This window comes from Macaca nemestrina, chromosome 10 (assembly GCF_043159975.1).
Source record: "Macaca nemestrina isolate mMacNem1 chromosome 10, mMacNem.hap1, whole genome shotgun sequence".
Classification (NCBI taxonomy): domain Eukaryota; kingdom Metazoa; phylum Chordata; class Mammalia; order Primates; family Cercopithecidae; genus Macaca; species Macaca nemestrina.
Window position 1 is genome coordinate 134,853,211 of NC_092134.1, and position 16,886 is coordinate 134,870,096.

The window sequence follows — 16,886 nt, forward strand, 5'->3', positions numbered from 1 at the left end:
ATTACTTTCAATATCACAGAAGGTATACACACCCCAAGTGATATCACTTCGAATTTCCACGTCGGAGAGGAGGCTATGACACCCAATATCACAGGGAGTAGAAAATTCCTGGGATACTGCTCGTAATATTCAGGGAGGAAGAGGATGATATGACTCCCAATACAGCCTCCCAATACACCCTCTGAGGGTGTACACACTGGGGGTGTACACCCGTCTGTGAAAGAGTTCATAATTTCCAGAGGGAGAGATGATATTACTCCCAATATCAGAAACAGGCTGTGAGTCCACCGTGGCTCCCAATAGCCAGGGGGCGAGGGGGAGTGGCTGTTGGGAGCCAGATCACGGGGCGCCCCTCACCAAAGAGAGCTGCGAGATGCAGAGTGAGAGTGAGAAACCAAGAGAGTGAGTCTCACACACACACACACATGCAGAGAGAGAGAGAGACAGACAGAGAGACAGAGAGAGAGAGACAGAAAGAAAGAAAGAAAGAAAGAAAGAAAGAAAGAAAGAAAGAAAGAAAGAAAGAAAGAAAGAAAGAAAGAAACAGGGAGACTGACAGAGACAGAGACAGAGACAGAAAAAGTCAGAGAAGCAGACAAACAGAGAGTCATAGAAAGATGGAGAAAGAGACGAGGGGAAGAGAGAAACAGAGACATACACAGAGTCTTAAAAGGAAACAGAGAGAGACAGTGCAACCAGGAGAGAGACACACACAGGGAGAAACAGAGACAGACAAAGTGAGAGGCAGAGAGAGATGGAAAGAAAGATGGGGAGAGGAACAGAAAGAGAGAAGCAAAAGCACAACATTCGTTGAATTGCTTCTCCCTGAAGTCAACATTCTATTCCTGCACTTTCAGTCACCACCAAGAATCTTTCTATGTCACCTGTCCTCCTTCCTTCCCCATCTTCCTCATGCCCTCTTACTAAAGCCTCCTGAAATCTGCCTTCCCAATGACAACTCCTCCTTGAAATGTCACCGCTGACTTCCAAACCACCGGCAAATAAAAAAGGTTTTTAAAACAATTACTTCCACCTCTTTCTCAGTTTTGCTAAAGGTTATGGTGCTGTTTCTTAATACTTCTCTCGAAAATCTTTCTCTCTGTTTTTTATTTCTTCGCAAGAATTAACATCAAAATAGAGCACAACATATCATAGTGAATATAGACTATAAATGATGTTTTTGTATACCTTATTTTTAGTGATAAACACTGTATAAGTAATTTATTTTTGCCATTTGTTTCTTACTATGGTTTGAAAGTGTCCCCCAAATTTCAAGTGTTGGAAACTGAATCCCCCATGTAGTAGTGCTGAGGGAAGAGATCTTTAAGGGGTGATCAGGTCATGAGGGTTTCACCCTTGTGAGTGGACTAATGTTGTTATTGGGGGAGTGGGTTCCTTATCACAAGAGTTGGTCTGTTACAAAAGTGAGTTTGACCCCTCTTACTCCTTCATGCTCTCTTGCCCTTCCACCTTCCTGTGGGATGACACAGCACAAAGATCCTTGCCAGATGCCCACCACCCCTTAACCTTGTACTTCCCACTTCCAGGACTGTGAGAAGTGAATCTCTGTTTTTGTAAATTACCCAATCTCAGACACTCTGCTAAGAGAAGCAGAAAACAGGCTAAGACAAAATGTTTTAGGATCCTCTTCCCTCACAGTTGCAGTGAGAAGTTTATAGCTTTGTTTTGTTTTGTGGAAGATAAAATGCTAAATAGTAGGCATAATTTTGAAGGTTTCTCCTTCCATCCAAATATTTGATTCATTTTAAAATTTCTATTACACTGAGCTGTTGACCCTTGCTTCTGATGCCTCAGAGATGTCTGGAAGAAAACCACGGAGGAAACCTTGAGTGCCATGTAGTCTGTCTTATCTAAGTGCTCTCTGGACTTTAAGAAGGCTCTTTCTGTGAACCAGAGAGCTAACAATGTAGCCCAGCTCAAGACACTTTCCTCGAAAAGCTTTCAGAACATAGCCATTCCCATGAGCATCACAACTTTTAGACTTCACAACAGGCACCAGAGAGCAGTCAGAAGACCATGGAATATTTTGCCTGAATTCCTTCCAGCATTGTGTTCCAGGAACCTTGAAACCCCGTCCTCCTCTACGTGGGTCTTAGGTTTCTCTTTCCAAACCCAAACAGACTTGTTTTTAAACAATCCCCAAGAAGACGATATCTTACCATTACATATAATTGAGTTGTAAATCTTCTAAATTCAGAAAGAAAGAATATGGAAATAATTCAGAAGACCTTGAGTTTTTAACGAGAAGAATCTGCAGTGAGGGGGAGACTTTTTTTATCCTGCGAATTCCCGGCGTGCTTCTTCCACACACGATCCTTGCTTGTGTCTCTCTCCAAGCCTGTCTGTGAATAACCCACTCATCCTTCCAAGCTCAACTAACACACCATGTGACAGAAACAGTTGCTTCAACATCCATTTCCTCCTCCTCTTGTGACAAAGGCTCTGCACTAAATGCTTCATTCCCCAGCTATCTTTGTGCACCCATGCGGCCATGTGGGTCCATTCTGGCCCATGTGATATAAGTAGAATTGTTGAGCAGGACGTCCAAAAGGACTCCTTAAAAGGAGCCAAACTACTGGGTATGGCTCTTTTTTAGATGTTCTTTTTCCTGCTGCTTTGAATGCAGCTGTGATTGCGGGAACAAAGCTGCTATCTTGGGGCATGAGGTGATCTAGAAGATACAACCACCTTCAGTCAAAGTGCCTGAGGGAATGATAGGAGAAGCTGGGCTCTCTGATAAGATCACAGATCCAGTGCACAGGGGAGGATTGCCTGCTTTCAGATTCCGTTCATGTGAAAAGACAGACCTTTATAGGTGTGAGCCTCTGTCAGCTTGAGTCTTCTGTTTTATGCAGCCAAACTTAACCCCTAACTGCCACACGCCGTCTACTCATATTTTATGACGCTCTCTCTAATCTCTTAGGTAATTGTGTCCCCCCAGAAACCTATGGAGACCTGAAGAGGTTTTAAGGTCATGGAATCCACCTTCCTCCTTTGGTAAAAGAGGACAAATGCCAGAGAGCTCTACGATGGCTGAGGCATGCGATTGTAAACCGAAAGGTACCTGAGACCGATCTCAATCCATTTAAAAGTTAATTCTGCCAAGGTTAAGGACTTGCTTTGAAGAAAAAAACACGGAATCACAGAAACAGTCTGTGGTCTGTGCCTTCCTCCCAAGGTGATATTGAGGGCTTCAGTAATTAAAGGGGAAGGGTAGGCTGAGGAGGAAGGGTGGGCTAGAGGGAAGGGTGGGCCAGAGGGAAGCGTGGGCTAGAGGGAAGGGTTGGCTGAAGAGGAAGAGTGGGCTGGAGGGGAAGGGTGGGCTGGAGGAAAAGTGTGGGCTGGAAGAAAAGAGGGAGTCTGTGGTCATTCTCAGGTTGCAAGAGAAAGAGAGCAGGTGGGGAATGGTCAGTTACATCTTCATCTCACATGCAGTAAATCTGTTCTTTACATAAGATAAGGTGAATATAGACCAGCTTCCAGCTTCCTGTGGAGATATGTAACCCTTTATCTGTAGCTATCTGCTTTGGAACAAAAGGAAAGGCAGTTTCTTGTATAATTCAGCTTCCAGCTTAATATTTTTTTCCTTTTTGGCTGTGAATGGGGGTCCTGAGGCTTTATTTTTCCCTGTACACTATATTGTATGTGAAAACTGTTGTTCAGGACCCAAAGTTATTTACTTCCTCCAGCTACATCCCCTAGCTCAATTTCCGTTTGGAGTGGCTTCTGGAAAGCTGGAATTGAAATCCACCAGTGCCCATTTCAAGATGTTCCCAATATCGCCTGGAAAAAAGGAGCCCGGATACACTTCCCTGTGGGTGCAGGTCAGTCATCATAATGCACAGAAACAACGCTGACCTCAGCCTGGAGCCACTGTCCTGAAAGGGGATTCTTCCCAGCTCGGGCCTGAGACTGATCCCTGAGATGTGGCCGCTCCATCCCTGAACCCTTCCTCTTTGTGTCTCCTTACTTCCTAGAGATCACGGCATTCAGGCTCAGAATGCTGCAGGCCTATCCCACTGGAAGCTGCCGAGGTGCCTCCTGGCACACAGGACACCCGGCACGGCAGCAGCATCAAGGGACCAGCAGGGAAGAGGCTGCAGTGATTTTGGGAAACAGCCTGAAAATCACCTGGAGCCTGGTGGCAGGTGGTCCCACCTTCTCCAAATATTAGGTCCCAGAGAAAATGAGAATATGAGCAACTCATGTCACCATTATTAGCAGAGTCTTTTTATTCTTTCCTTAATTTTTTGCCATTAAATTGAGCTCTATAGGTCCATTCTCTTTTCTTTTCTTTTCTTTTCTTTTCTTTTCTTTTCTTTTCTTTTCTTTTCTTTTCTTTTCTTTTCTTTTTTTAGACAGTCTTCCTCTCTTGCCCAGGCTGGAGTGCAGTGACGCGATCTCAGCTCACTACAAGCTACACCTCCCGGGTTCACGCCATTCTCCTGCCTCAGCCTCCTGAGTAGCTGGGACTACAGGTGCCCGCCACCATGCCTGGCTAATTTTTTGTATTTTTAGTAGAGACGGGGTTTCACCGTGTTAGCCAGGATGGTGTTGATCTCCTGACCCCGTGATCTGCCCTCCTCGACCTCCCAAAGTGCTGGGATTACAGGCATGAGCCACCCCACCAGGCTTATAGGCCCATTTTCTGCTTTTAATGCCACCAATCCATGAAATTCCAGATCTGCTTCTGTAAAAAAAAGTTTCATTTTCATTATTTTATTATTCATTACATTAATTCTATTATTTTATTCTCTTTGTTTTTTTAAGAAGAACTTCAGCACGAGAGGGGCTATCCCTGCTGCCTTGTGGCTGCAGAAGGAGAGAGAAGGAGCCTCTCCAAAAAAGGGTTTCATGAAAGCCCTGAGGCGAGATACTCACTTCAGAGGGTTCAGGACAAGGACACTCACTTTGTTCTGTGTGGTGTAGAGATGCGGGTGAGCATTCCTCAGTGGTGCCAACTGGTTCTCTCTTGTCCTCAGCTGCCAGTGCCCTGGGGCATGTCATTTGGACAAAACACTTTTCCATGTCTGCCATCCATTCCACGGAGGCAGGAGAAAAGGGTCTGGAGGCAGGAACATAAGTCCGATTCATCCTGACTTCGGAGAACTAATCAAATGGAAACTCTTGGGCTATGACAGGAAATATCCTCTCCATTTACACAGGGCATACACCGAGTACATGACTTTGTAATTTTACTTCATCCTCTTCATTTACGTAGGGTGCATATCAAGTAACCCAATGGAAACCTCTAGAGGGGATCTAAACCCCAGAAACTTCAGTAACGGTCTCCCTGTGCTCAGGTGCTCCCACCCTGTGGAGTGTGCTTTCATTTTCTGTAAATCTCTAATTTGCTGCTTCATTCTTTCCTTGCTCCATTTTTGCATTGTGTCCAAGTCTTGGTTCAAGACACCAAGAACCTGGACACCTTCGACCACTAACATTATCTTAATACCTTGTTTTAAAAATGAATTCTGTTTTTCATCTGTTCACCTAGTTTTTAGAAAATTACAGTGAAATACAACTTGGAACTTACACAGCTTAATACGAAGGTCACTATGAGCTATACAACAGGTTTGATGTTTAAAAGTTTGCAACATTTTTTATTGCTCTTTCATTTACACACTACAGTAAATATTTTATTTTTTATGTTTAATTATGAAATATATGACACAAAAGAGTCTATAAAATTTGGGTGGGGACGGTGGCTCATGCCTGTAATCCCAGCACTTTCGGAGGCTGAAGCGGGCGGATCATTTGAGGTCAGGTGTTCAAGACCAGCCTGGCCAATCTGGTGAAACCCGTCTCTACTAAAAAAATACAAAAAGTTAGCTGAGCATCATGGCAGGCACCTGTGATCGCAGCTACTCAGGAGGCTGAGGTGGGAGAGTTGTTTGAACCCAGGAGACAGAAGTTGCAGTGAGCCGAGATCGTGCCATTACACTCTAGCCTGGGCTACATGAGCAAAACTCTACCACAAAAACAAGCAAACAAACAAAAACTGAATGCATAATCCGATAGATTAATAATTGCACTGATGTCATCATCCGTTAGCATCGAGTGTCTTGAAAGGCTACAATATGCCCTTCCTTGATAACCTGGGTCTCCCTTCTTCACCCAGACATAGGACTAATGTATTAATGTTTGTCTTGCTTTTCATAAGGTTTATCATTTCTGTGTATATTATTAAGCAATGTCATATGTTATGGTTTGTGAACTGTATATGGAATAGCAGTGTATTTTTCAGTAATTTCCTTTGTTCACTGTAATTTTTCATTGTTGATGTTTCTAAGTGCCGTTCATTTTCACTGCTGTATCATATTCCACAATGTGACTAGGGCAGCTTTTTTCCTTGATAGAGGTGTGTTTGGATGGCTTTCAGGTGTTTTCTATGTCTACAATCACTGCCTAAATATTCTTGCCCCGTATATGTCTCTTGGAGAAGACCGTGCAAGGGCATTTCTGGGGCAGACATGCCGGAGAAGGCAAGTGTGAGGCCACAGAGGGGCGTGTCTAGCTTTTTATGAAATACAGTCTCTTAACAGGAGAAACAGCATGGATACTTTGCCAGCAGTTGATCTTGTCCACTTTGTGGATTTTTGTGGCTCTGCTGAATTTGTTTCTTGAATTATTAGATGTATCCACAGTACTTTGTTTACTTATGTTTTGTAACTTTTTGCACGTGGACTTATCTTCCTTGGAATTTTATGTGGGGAGATATTTTGAGGACAGGGTTGCATTGTTTCAGCAAAGATGTTCACTCACATGGGGTAGAGGTGAAGTGAGCAGCCGCCTGGTGCCACGTCGATTTGACCCATGCTCTCGAGGTCTTCCAGCACGAACTCCTGGAGGACTGCTTCTCATCAGTTCTCAGGGTCAGTGGTTTTCCCTCCACCCAGCACCAATGCACGGACAGCTGCTGTCCTTGCTGCTCCTGCTCTGAGGTGGGCTTTTATTTTAAGTCTAAGATATCAGATTTCTGACCTCATTTTGGAGAGACATCCAGTTTTGTTTCTGATGCCCCATCCTCTGTGCAACTGTCTAAACAGAAAAAAAAAATTCCACTTTGGTTTCTGCCAATTCTTTATTGACTGCTGTGGATTCCATCCTTCAATGCCAGCTCAGTAATGCACTTACAAAGATGCATTTTGGTAGGTTTTACCCAACATCTCAGTTGTTTTTGTTGGGAGAGCTATTTAGTGTCCCTTACGTTGAACGTTGGAAGTGCCTGGCAACACCATAGGTGAGAGAGCTGCTCTTACCCCTTTCCATCATCTTCATGCTGGGTCCGGGCCTTCTTTTCCTCTGTGATTAAGATGCCACAATGGGCTGGGCATGGTGGCTCATGCCTGTAATCTTAACACTTTAGGAGGCCAAGGTGGGTGAATCACCCGAGGCCAGGGGTTCAAGACCAACCTTGCCAACATGGTGAAACTCTGTCTCTACTAAAAGTACAAAAAATTAGCCCGGCATTGTGGTGCATGCCTGTAATCTCAGCTATTTGGGAGGCTGAGGCAGGAGAGTTGCCTGAACTGGGACCCGGCAGGCGGGGGTTGCAGTGAGCCGAGATCATGCCACTGCACCCCAGCGTGGGCTACAGAACGAGACTTTGTCTGAAAAAAAAAATATATATATGTATATGTATATTTATATATATATATATATTTGAAGTATTATCCAATGATAGCAGGTGTTCCGGATGACCTCGTTTAAATACAGAATCTGATTGGGGGCCCATATCACACCTGCCATTTTTTCATCTTTGCAGCTGGGCTTTTCTCCTCTTCTCTGCTGGACTCTGCTGTTTCCCACAAGGTCTTCAGAAAGTCTGCCTTGAATCCTACAACCAGGAGATGAGAAGCACAGAGTGATATCAGAAGAAGAACATAAAATGCGGTGATAGTTGTCCTCCTTCTGCAGAGTCCAGAGCAGTGCACTCCTACCGCTGGTGCCGTAGCTAAGCCTGGGGGCCAGCATGCCCGATGATAGCCTGGGAGTGCTGCAGTCACGATCCTGACAATCGACACCCAGCCTGTGCCCTTGCACTCTACTTGAGCGTGGCCATTGTCACCTCAGAGCCCCTGAGTACAGAGCAATGCATCCTACCAGAGCTGCATGTGAGGAAGGACCACGTGAGTCCCGGGAAAGAGCTGAGGCCCTGCAGGGGGAGGTGACCAGGACCGAGAACTGACGCCTGTGTGGAGAGTCATCTGTGAGTGTGAGTGGCACTGTGGGGTCAGTTCCCGTGTTCTGCTGCTCCCCTTCCTCAAAGATCTGGGTCCGAGCAGGGGCTGGCGTGTGTGTGGCACCTGGAACTGCAGGGCCACCACTCATGTGTGAGGCAATCATGGGGACCTGAACATGGTGTCGTCTGCAGACCCCACCCATCCATTAGCCCCAATTCCTGGCCAGCTTCTGCCAAGGTGAGAGGGTGGAATCTGGAAGGTGGGCGTAAGCTGAAGCCTGTCCCCCAGTGGCTGACATACAGGGTGACACTCTCTGTGTGGGGGAAAGAAAGAGAGATCAGACTGTTACTGTGTCTATGTAGAAAGACGAAGACATAAGAAAGTCCATTTTGATCTGTACTGAGAAAAATTCTTCTGCCTTGAGATGCTGTTCATCTGTAAGCCCAGCCCCAACCCTGTGCTCACAGAAGCATGTGCTGTGTTGACTCAAGGTTGAATGGATTTAGGGCTGTGCAGGATGTGCCTTAGTGAAAATGTGTTTGCACCTCCTGGGCTCCAGGCTGCCAGCTGCCTGCCCAGGGTCTGAATGTCCTACTGTGACCTGTTTCCTCACCTGGCCCAGAGGACAGATAGGGAAGGCTTGTTTTGAGGATAAAGCAGGGTAATCCCTGTAAGGCCCCATTAGCTTGCCTGTCCTCCAGGTCTTTTTGATTTCTTTTTTCTCTTCTTTGTTATGAAACTCTGGAGAATTGTCCTCCAGCCTGTCTTCAGCTGGGGAGGTAGAAACGCTGGACCTTGCCCTTGACTTCAGGGTCCCATCTGGGTGCCCCCTCCTCCTAGGGTTTTTAAAAGCATATACTTGGCAACATACCCTGTACCTGAGAGAGCTGCAGAGAACCTCCTGCATGTCCAAGCCAGCACATTTTGTTCCCTGACCCCAGGCCCTCATCACACCCCAAAGCGCAAATACTTTCAGGTGGCCAGCTTCAGACAAGAGTCTGAACTCTATGCTTGCTTTCTGGGGTCTACACAGGCACATATGATGGGGCTACCTCTATTCTACCCCTGTGCCTCCCCCAATCCATTAGGGGCCTCAACGTAGTGATCCCTAACCGGGAGCAATGTTCCCCAGGCAAGGAATGCAGCCCTCCCCAGGATGCTGGTCTGACCAAGTCCCAATGGACATCGGTCTTGGAGCAAGAGGTCCAAGGCAGGGAGTTTCACCCCCTATTTCACCACGTGTGGTGACCTTTCTTGGTTCCTAGCATTCAAGATGGGATTTTTACACTGTGCCACAGTGGGGGAAACCGAGGCACAGGGCCAGTGAGCGGTAAAGAAGGAAAACCTCTGTGACTAGGAAACATGTCCCTTGCCCAGCACAGCCGCTCCAGGATAGCACCCTTTGAGATGTATTGCTGAGCTGTTCTTGGCACATGGCATGGCACTGGGGTGGAGGTCAGCAGCTTGTGGAGTTGAGGGTGGGGGTGCTGGCAGGAGCAGGTAATTTTGGACCCACCATGGGGAGGAAGGGAACATTGCCCCTTTCCCCACAACTTGGGCACAGCAGCAATTTTCTTCTCTGATGTGTGTGGGCACCAATGCCTACGTGGGTGTGGGTGCATCCTCCCTTTTGTTGATGAAGAACCTTCCCGCAGCCGCTGGGGTGTGTATGGGCACCACGTGTGCCTGGCAGCAGGGTGGTGCATGCGGAGGCTTGGCTACTATATGTCTCACTGCCACCTCCCCAGGGGAAGGAGACCCTGTGCCCTTAGTGCCCCTCATGCCCAGTCCCTCACATTCTTCACTTGGCATCCCCCTGCCTGATTCTCCCAACTCAGCCCCTGCCAGGTTTCTCCAGGGGCTGTGGACCCTGGGATGGGATCAAAGGAGGCAGCAACTGTGCTGCCTGCCTCTGCCTGAAGTCGGGGATCCCTGGCCGCTACTGGCATCTGGTGGGCAGGGTATGTGGGGAGGTCAGGAGCCTGGGGCTGAGGCTGCCATGACCACCCTGTTCTCTTCCTTCTGGGGTCCCCAGGAAGCTCCCAGGACTGAATGATCCCCACAAAACCCAGTGGCCAGTATGGGAGGGCTGGAGGTCAACTCCCCCCCGCCCATACCACCACAACCAAGAGGCCCCATGGAGGTTGGCCCTGAGCTGTGGGTCCCTGTGGGATGCAGGCTCCCACGGATACTTCAGGGGATGAGCATGGGTCCTCCTGGCTGACGGAAGCCTGGTGGGCACTGGGTGTGTGGGGTCTGTGTAGGTGGGTTGGACAGCACTGGGCCTAGCCAGGGAACCAGGGACTGGTGTGACCAAAGTGGGCAGCAATATGTTGCCAGAACCAGAACTACAGTGCAACCAGCCCAGCTGGTAGGGAGGAGGAGGCCTGCCTAGCAGGACCATCCACCCCTGTCCCGGTCCCAAGCCCAGACTGCCTGCCTGTACTGGACATTGCCTGGTCCGGGAGGCCTGGGCATGATGGTCAGGTGGTGTGTCCCTGGGTTCCAGGTCTTGGTGGTCCCTTGAGAGTTGAGCATCCTCTGGGCAGGAGGAAGTCTTGTGGTCCACTGTTTGCATCTGCCCCTGGGGGTTTGCCCCCGCCCCAGCTTCTCAGCCCATACGGGGATGTGGCCAGGGTCCTCACCTCTTCTGTGGCTCCAGTTCTGATTAGCTCACTTGGTGACTCTGAAAGCTTCCTCCCCAAAGTTTGGGTCCTCATCTGTGGGAATGGGGTGTGCCAGGGTCCCTGCAGGCAGGAACCCACCCCCAGCTCCTCTGGTGGGCCCTCCTGGGCTTTCTTACCTACTGGCTTGTGAGACCCAGTTGGCCAAACTTGGTGTCCTATTTTTATTTTGGCCTTTTTCTTAGTGTGTGTTTTCTGTAACTACTGCTGTGTAGAACCTCTATATGAGTTTTAGGTAGAGAATCTTGCCCACCCAGAGGTCCCCCACCCCAGAGAGCCTTCATTCAGCACCCCCAGGCTGGTCCTGACTGTGCTCCGCTTGGTGTGAATGTTGAGTGTGACCGATCCACACGGCTGCTTGACCCTGCATCTCCTTCCTTCTTGTTGCTGAGGCCAGTTCTGTTCTCTCTTTCTCTACCTGAACTTCACTTGAAGCCAAGATGAAGGATGAGAAGTGGTTGCTAAGAAGGATCCTCCTGCAGCGAATCCGCTGTGAGGAGGCTGCAGTGGCCCAGCCTGTCCTTTCCTTCTCTAAGCTCATTCCAGAGGTCGGCAAGGGGCAGCCTGTCCCTGCCTGCTCTTCTGGCCCGTAAATCAAGAATGGATTTTACATTTCCAAATGGTTGAACAAATTTAAAAAATAACACTTCACGATACTGAGACGTTTCCATGTCCATAAGTAAAGTTTGATGGGGGTGCAGTCATGCCCATCTCTTCACTGGCCACCTGCAGAAGCTGCTGTCATGCAGCCATGGCAGAGTTGTATCCTTGAGGCAAAGATCAGTTGGCAAAGCTGAAAATACTGACTCCCGGCTCTTTAGGGAAACAGTTTCCAGTCCCTGGTTTAAAGGCTGTGTGGCAGGACCCCAGGATCTTGGTCAGATTGTTCCTCACTCAGGGCATGCTGTGGCCTTCACTAGTATGTCTGCAAAGTTTGAGTGCTATGGTGCCTCTCATGGGGGCATTGAGCTCTGTCGTGCTAGATTTCAGGGTGTCTGCCTCATGGTCATCTGTCTCACCAACAGAGACCCTGTGGCCAGATTCAAACAAGCAGGAACTGTTGGTCTTTGGCAGCAGGGATACCTTAGAGCTGAGCTGACACCCACCCTGAGGTGGTCCCATGATACCCACTGTCTGGGTCAAGGTTGGGGCAGGGCTGGTGTCCTGAACCACCGTGCGATGTAGACCATAATAGCCAGAGGGGGAGAGGGGGCTATTACTCCCCACATCGCGGAGGGTGCCTCACTCCCCTGCGATGGGGATCTTAATAGTCAATTAATCCCCACCGCAATGTGTGTCCATTATTAGCAGTCTCTTTTTTTCAGGATATTAGGAACAATTTCACAGGTTGTGTGTACACAGCCTGCGATTGGAGAACGAATACCACAATTTGCACCTCTGGATATTAGGAACCATATCACACAATGGGTGTACACTTTTTGGGAGATTTGGGATAATGTCATCCTGTGTTTCCCTGAATATTTGGAGACATATCACAGGGCGGCTGTACACCCACTACTCTCTTGGCAGGAACATCATACTTTACCTACTGGAAATTAGGAGCAATATCACAGACTGGGTGTCAAGCCACTGTCGTATCGGAAGTTAAATCATGCTCTCCCCCACAAATTATTAGGAACAATATCACAGGGGTGTGTGTACCTTCTCCAGTAGTGGGAGTAGCATCACCATCTCTTCTTTTAGATGACAGGAACAATATCACAGGGTGGGTGTACACCCCGTGTGTTTTTGGAAGCAATGTCATTCTCTTTTCTTCTAGGTTTTACGATTCATATCACAGGCGGGGTGTATACCCCTTGTTGTATTGGATGGAATCTCATCCTCTTTCAACCTGTATCTTTAGAACAATATCCCATGGGGCCTGTAAATCCCTTCAATATTGGTACTAATATCATCTTCTCCTTTCCTGGATATAAGAAACAATATCACAGGAGGGGTGTACACCCCTTGCAATACTGGTAATAATATTACCTCTCCCCTGTTGTTATTAAGGACAAAATCCCAGGGTGGCTGTAAGGTTCCTACTTTACTGGGAGTAATGTCATCCACTCACCCCCTGGATAAGAGGAACCATATCACTGAAGAGGTGTCCACCCCCTTCGATATTGTCAGCCGTGTCATCTTCTTCCCGCCTGGATATTAGGAACGATACCCCAGGGTTGGGGGCGGTGTACACCCACTGTGGTATCAAAAGTAAAATCAGCCTCTTTCCCGCTGGATATTAAGAACTATATCAATGGTGTGTGTGCACCTTCTGGGATATTGGGAGTACTATCAGCCTCCAGCCCGCTGCATATTAAGACCAATATTCGGGGGGCAGGGTGGTTACAGCCCCTGCAATATTGAAAGTAATATTCTTCTCTTTCCCCTGTACATTAGGAACTACATCACAGGGGTCTGTACACCTTCTGCTATATTGGGATTAATGTTATCCTCTCCCGCACTGAATATCAAAAACAACATCACAGAAGGGTGTACACTCCCTGCAATATGGCCAGTAATATCATCGTCTCTACCTTTGGATAGGAGGAACAACATCACAGAGGGTGTGTACACTGCCCTGCAATATTGGGTATAATGTTATCCTCTCTTCCCCTGGATATTAGGAAGGATATCCCTGGTGGTGGGGGGTGGATTACATTAAGAACAATATCACTGGGTGGGTGTACATCCCCTGCGATATTGGGCGTAATGTCATCGTCTCCCAACGTGGATATTGGGCATAGTGTCACAGGGGGGTGTATGCCTTCTTCGATATTGGGAGCAATATCATCCTCTCCCCTCAGGATTGTAGGCAAAATACTGAAGGGGTTTTACAACTCGTGTGATATGGGCAGTAATATCATCCTCTCCCCACTTAGATGTTAGGAGCTGCATCACAGGCGGCTGTACACTTCTTGTGATATTGGGAGTCATATCATCCTCTCCCATCATGGATATTAAGAACAATATTACAAAGGAGGTGTACACCCCCTGCCATATTGAGAGAAATATTATGTTCTCCCCTTCGGGATATCAGGAACAATATCGCAGGAGGTGTGTACAACCACTGCGATATTGGGAGTAATATCATCCTCTCCCCCTGAATATAAGAAACAATATCACAGGAGGATGTACACCCCCTGTGATACTGGCAGTCATATCATTTTCTCTCCCTCTGGATATTTGGAACAATATCACAGTGGGTGTGTACACCCCCTGCGATATTACCACTAGTATCATCGTCTCCCTCCCAGGATATAGAGAACGATATCACAAGGGGCTGTACACCCCCTCCAATATTGGGAGTAATATCTTCCTCTCCCCCGCTGGCTATTAGGAACAATGTCACAGAAAGGGTGTACACCCCCTGCTCTATTGGGAGTGATATCGTCCTCTCCGTGCCTGGATATTAGGAATCATATCACTAGGGAGTGTACACCTCCCACAATAATGAGATAATATCACCCTCTCTCCCCATGCATATTAGGAATCATATCACAGGGGTGGTGTACACCCCCTGCGAAATCGGAAGAAATATCATCCTCTCCACCTTTGGAACACATTTTAACGGAGCTTTGTATGTGGGGAGGACTCGAGTGATTAATCGAATGTTTCATCAGGTGCGGTTCTTCTGTTTCCCAGTTTTGACACAACATTTGGTGAAATTTCCAGAGACTCCTGTGGTCAGCCTCACGGTTTCACTCTGTCACTTTCTAATGCAGTATTCTTTGGGAGTCTTTTAAATTAAGCGCCGTCATTTAAAAATAAGTTTTATAATATGCAGTTTCAGGCTAATTCTTTACCTTTGTGTCTCAGGCAGTGGCTCCCCACCTGTGAGTAGCCAGAAAGGTTCACGCAGTTTTCCAGGGCGACGTTTGCATTTCCTGGAACTATTAAGAACTCGTTCCTGCTTCCGCCGCGATTGATACGCAGTGCGCGTGAGGCCGTGCGTGGCTTAGCGTCTTCTGCAGGCTTAGAGGTCACTTTCTGTTCTTCCCCAAGCCTGCTCTGCTGTGGCGAGTGTTCACTGCGGGCGACGGTCACACTGTCTGGCACAGGCCACCGAGGCCACAGGGCAGACTCCACGTAGCAGAGCCTGCAGAATGGCAGAGCCCAGCCTCCTCGCCCCCCTTCACAGGGAGCAGAAAGCGCAAGCCTGTGATCAGAGCTGTGCTAGCCCAGAAAGCCTCCGAACAGGTTTAATTGAGGAATCGGCTCCTACCAACTGCCCATGTTTAGGATGTGTCTGAGTTTTTGTGATTTTTCCTGCACTGAAGCTACTGGGCTGGATCTGAGTCACTGTCAGGGGACTTCACGTTGCCCCAACAGGAAGCCGCGGGGGAGGAGGTCTGCACAGAGGCTTGCGACCGTGATAATGAAGGGCTTGTTGCCTCTTGGGACAGCGAGTTCAAGCTCTTTGTAATTGTCAGCGTAAACAGTGACCCGCTAAGGACACGGCTGTAATTCAGGGTGGCATGTTTGATTGTCATCGTTGGTATCAGGTACCTGCCTCTAAAGTGATATTACCCGTAGTGCGGCTCCAGGAGGGCAGCTCCTGCCAAACACACGTGCTCCTGGGCCCCTGCAGCCAAGGTCTTGCTGCCAGCCAGGCCTGCAACTGTGGGTGCAGCGGTATCTTCAGGGCACTGAGTGCCTCCCTCATTTGCTTGTGGGGCCCAGCCCTCCATCCCTCCCGGTCAACAGTGCAGCTCCTCCCTGGGTTCTCCCAGCCCCATGCACACCTCCGTCTTCACAGTTTCCCTAGTTTTCTCGTGGGCGCCCTAGGTGGGTGCCTGGGCAGGGTTCGTGTGTTAGTTGAGTTCTCTCCAGCCCTCCCTGGCTCGTGGTTCAGCAGGTCCCTTCAGATGAGTCAGCCAGCTGTGTGCCTGCATGTTCAGGATGCTTGTCAGGGGCCTCCCTCAGGTCAGAGCAAGACCCAAGCTCACCTCCTCCAGGGGACTTTGGAGCCCGCCCTGGAGAGACGCCAGCCACGTCCAGAGGGGCCGCCCGGGTCCCCGCGGGCTGGTGGGAATGACTTCTGAGCCACTCGAGGCCCCACTTTGTGTTCCTACACCCCACAAAGACACTTAAAGCGCCATGTTCTGGTTCCTTGTGCCTCTCAAGTGTGGCACACAAGCCTGGACGGGGATCTGAGCGGGCGCTGCCTTCCTCAGGCTGCACTTGTGTTTCGGGGCCCCTGGAGCACTGGTGGCTGTGATTCCCGCCGCTGTCTGGGCTCCCCTAGACGGTCTCACCCGCAGCCTGAGGGCCACATCGGCAGCCACCGAGGAGCTGGTAGGTACGGCATTGGTCCCACTCAGTCCTTCTCGACTTTGGTGACAGAGGAGACAGCAAAACTTCAGCTGGGAGCCCCAGGCCTTCTCTGCTTGGGGCCCTGGGACTGAGAGGGCACAGATCCTGCCATCCACTGCTGGGGGCCCCGCTGTGCGTCTCCTTCCTCTGGTCAGGGGCCCCGCCCTTGAGCTGGGCAGCTCCGGGTCCTCACACTCAGGGGCTCGGGGCGGGTCCTGGCTGCAGAGAGAAGGAGAAGGGCGGCGTTTTGAGCCCAACTGTGTTGGCTTCATCTTCTGCCTCTTGTCCCTAAATGCATTTGCAAAGTTTTCCAGATGAAAACTCAGACGGGATTTTTAATGACTGGAATCTGTGAATTCCATGGAAGCCAAGTCTGTCCACCTCTTTCACCCACCTCACTTCTCCCCATTGGGGCTGATTTTGGCAGTGTTCATAGGGGCAGGGATGAAAGGGGTGGTGGCCAGCCCTCAGCCCTGCGTCCCTCCCCTCCTCCCCTCAGCGCCACAGCATTTCAGTGTCATCCCCTTCCCTGCACACGTCCTCGTGAAAACCAGTTGCGGCTGGAGGGAGATGCCTGTGCCCGCTCCCGTGACCTTCCCGGCCAGCCCGGCTGCAGTGGCCCCTCAGCAAGCATCTGCCTGGTGCTGCCTCCGTGCCCCTCCCATCACCTGACGATCCT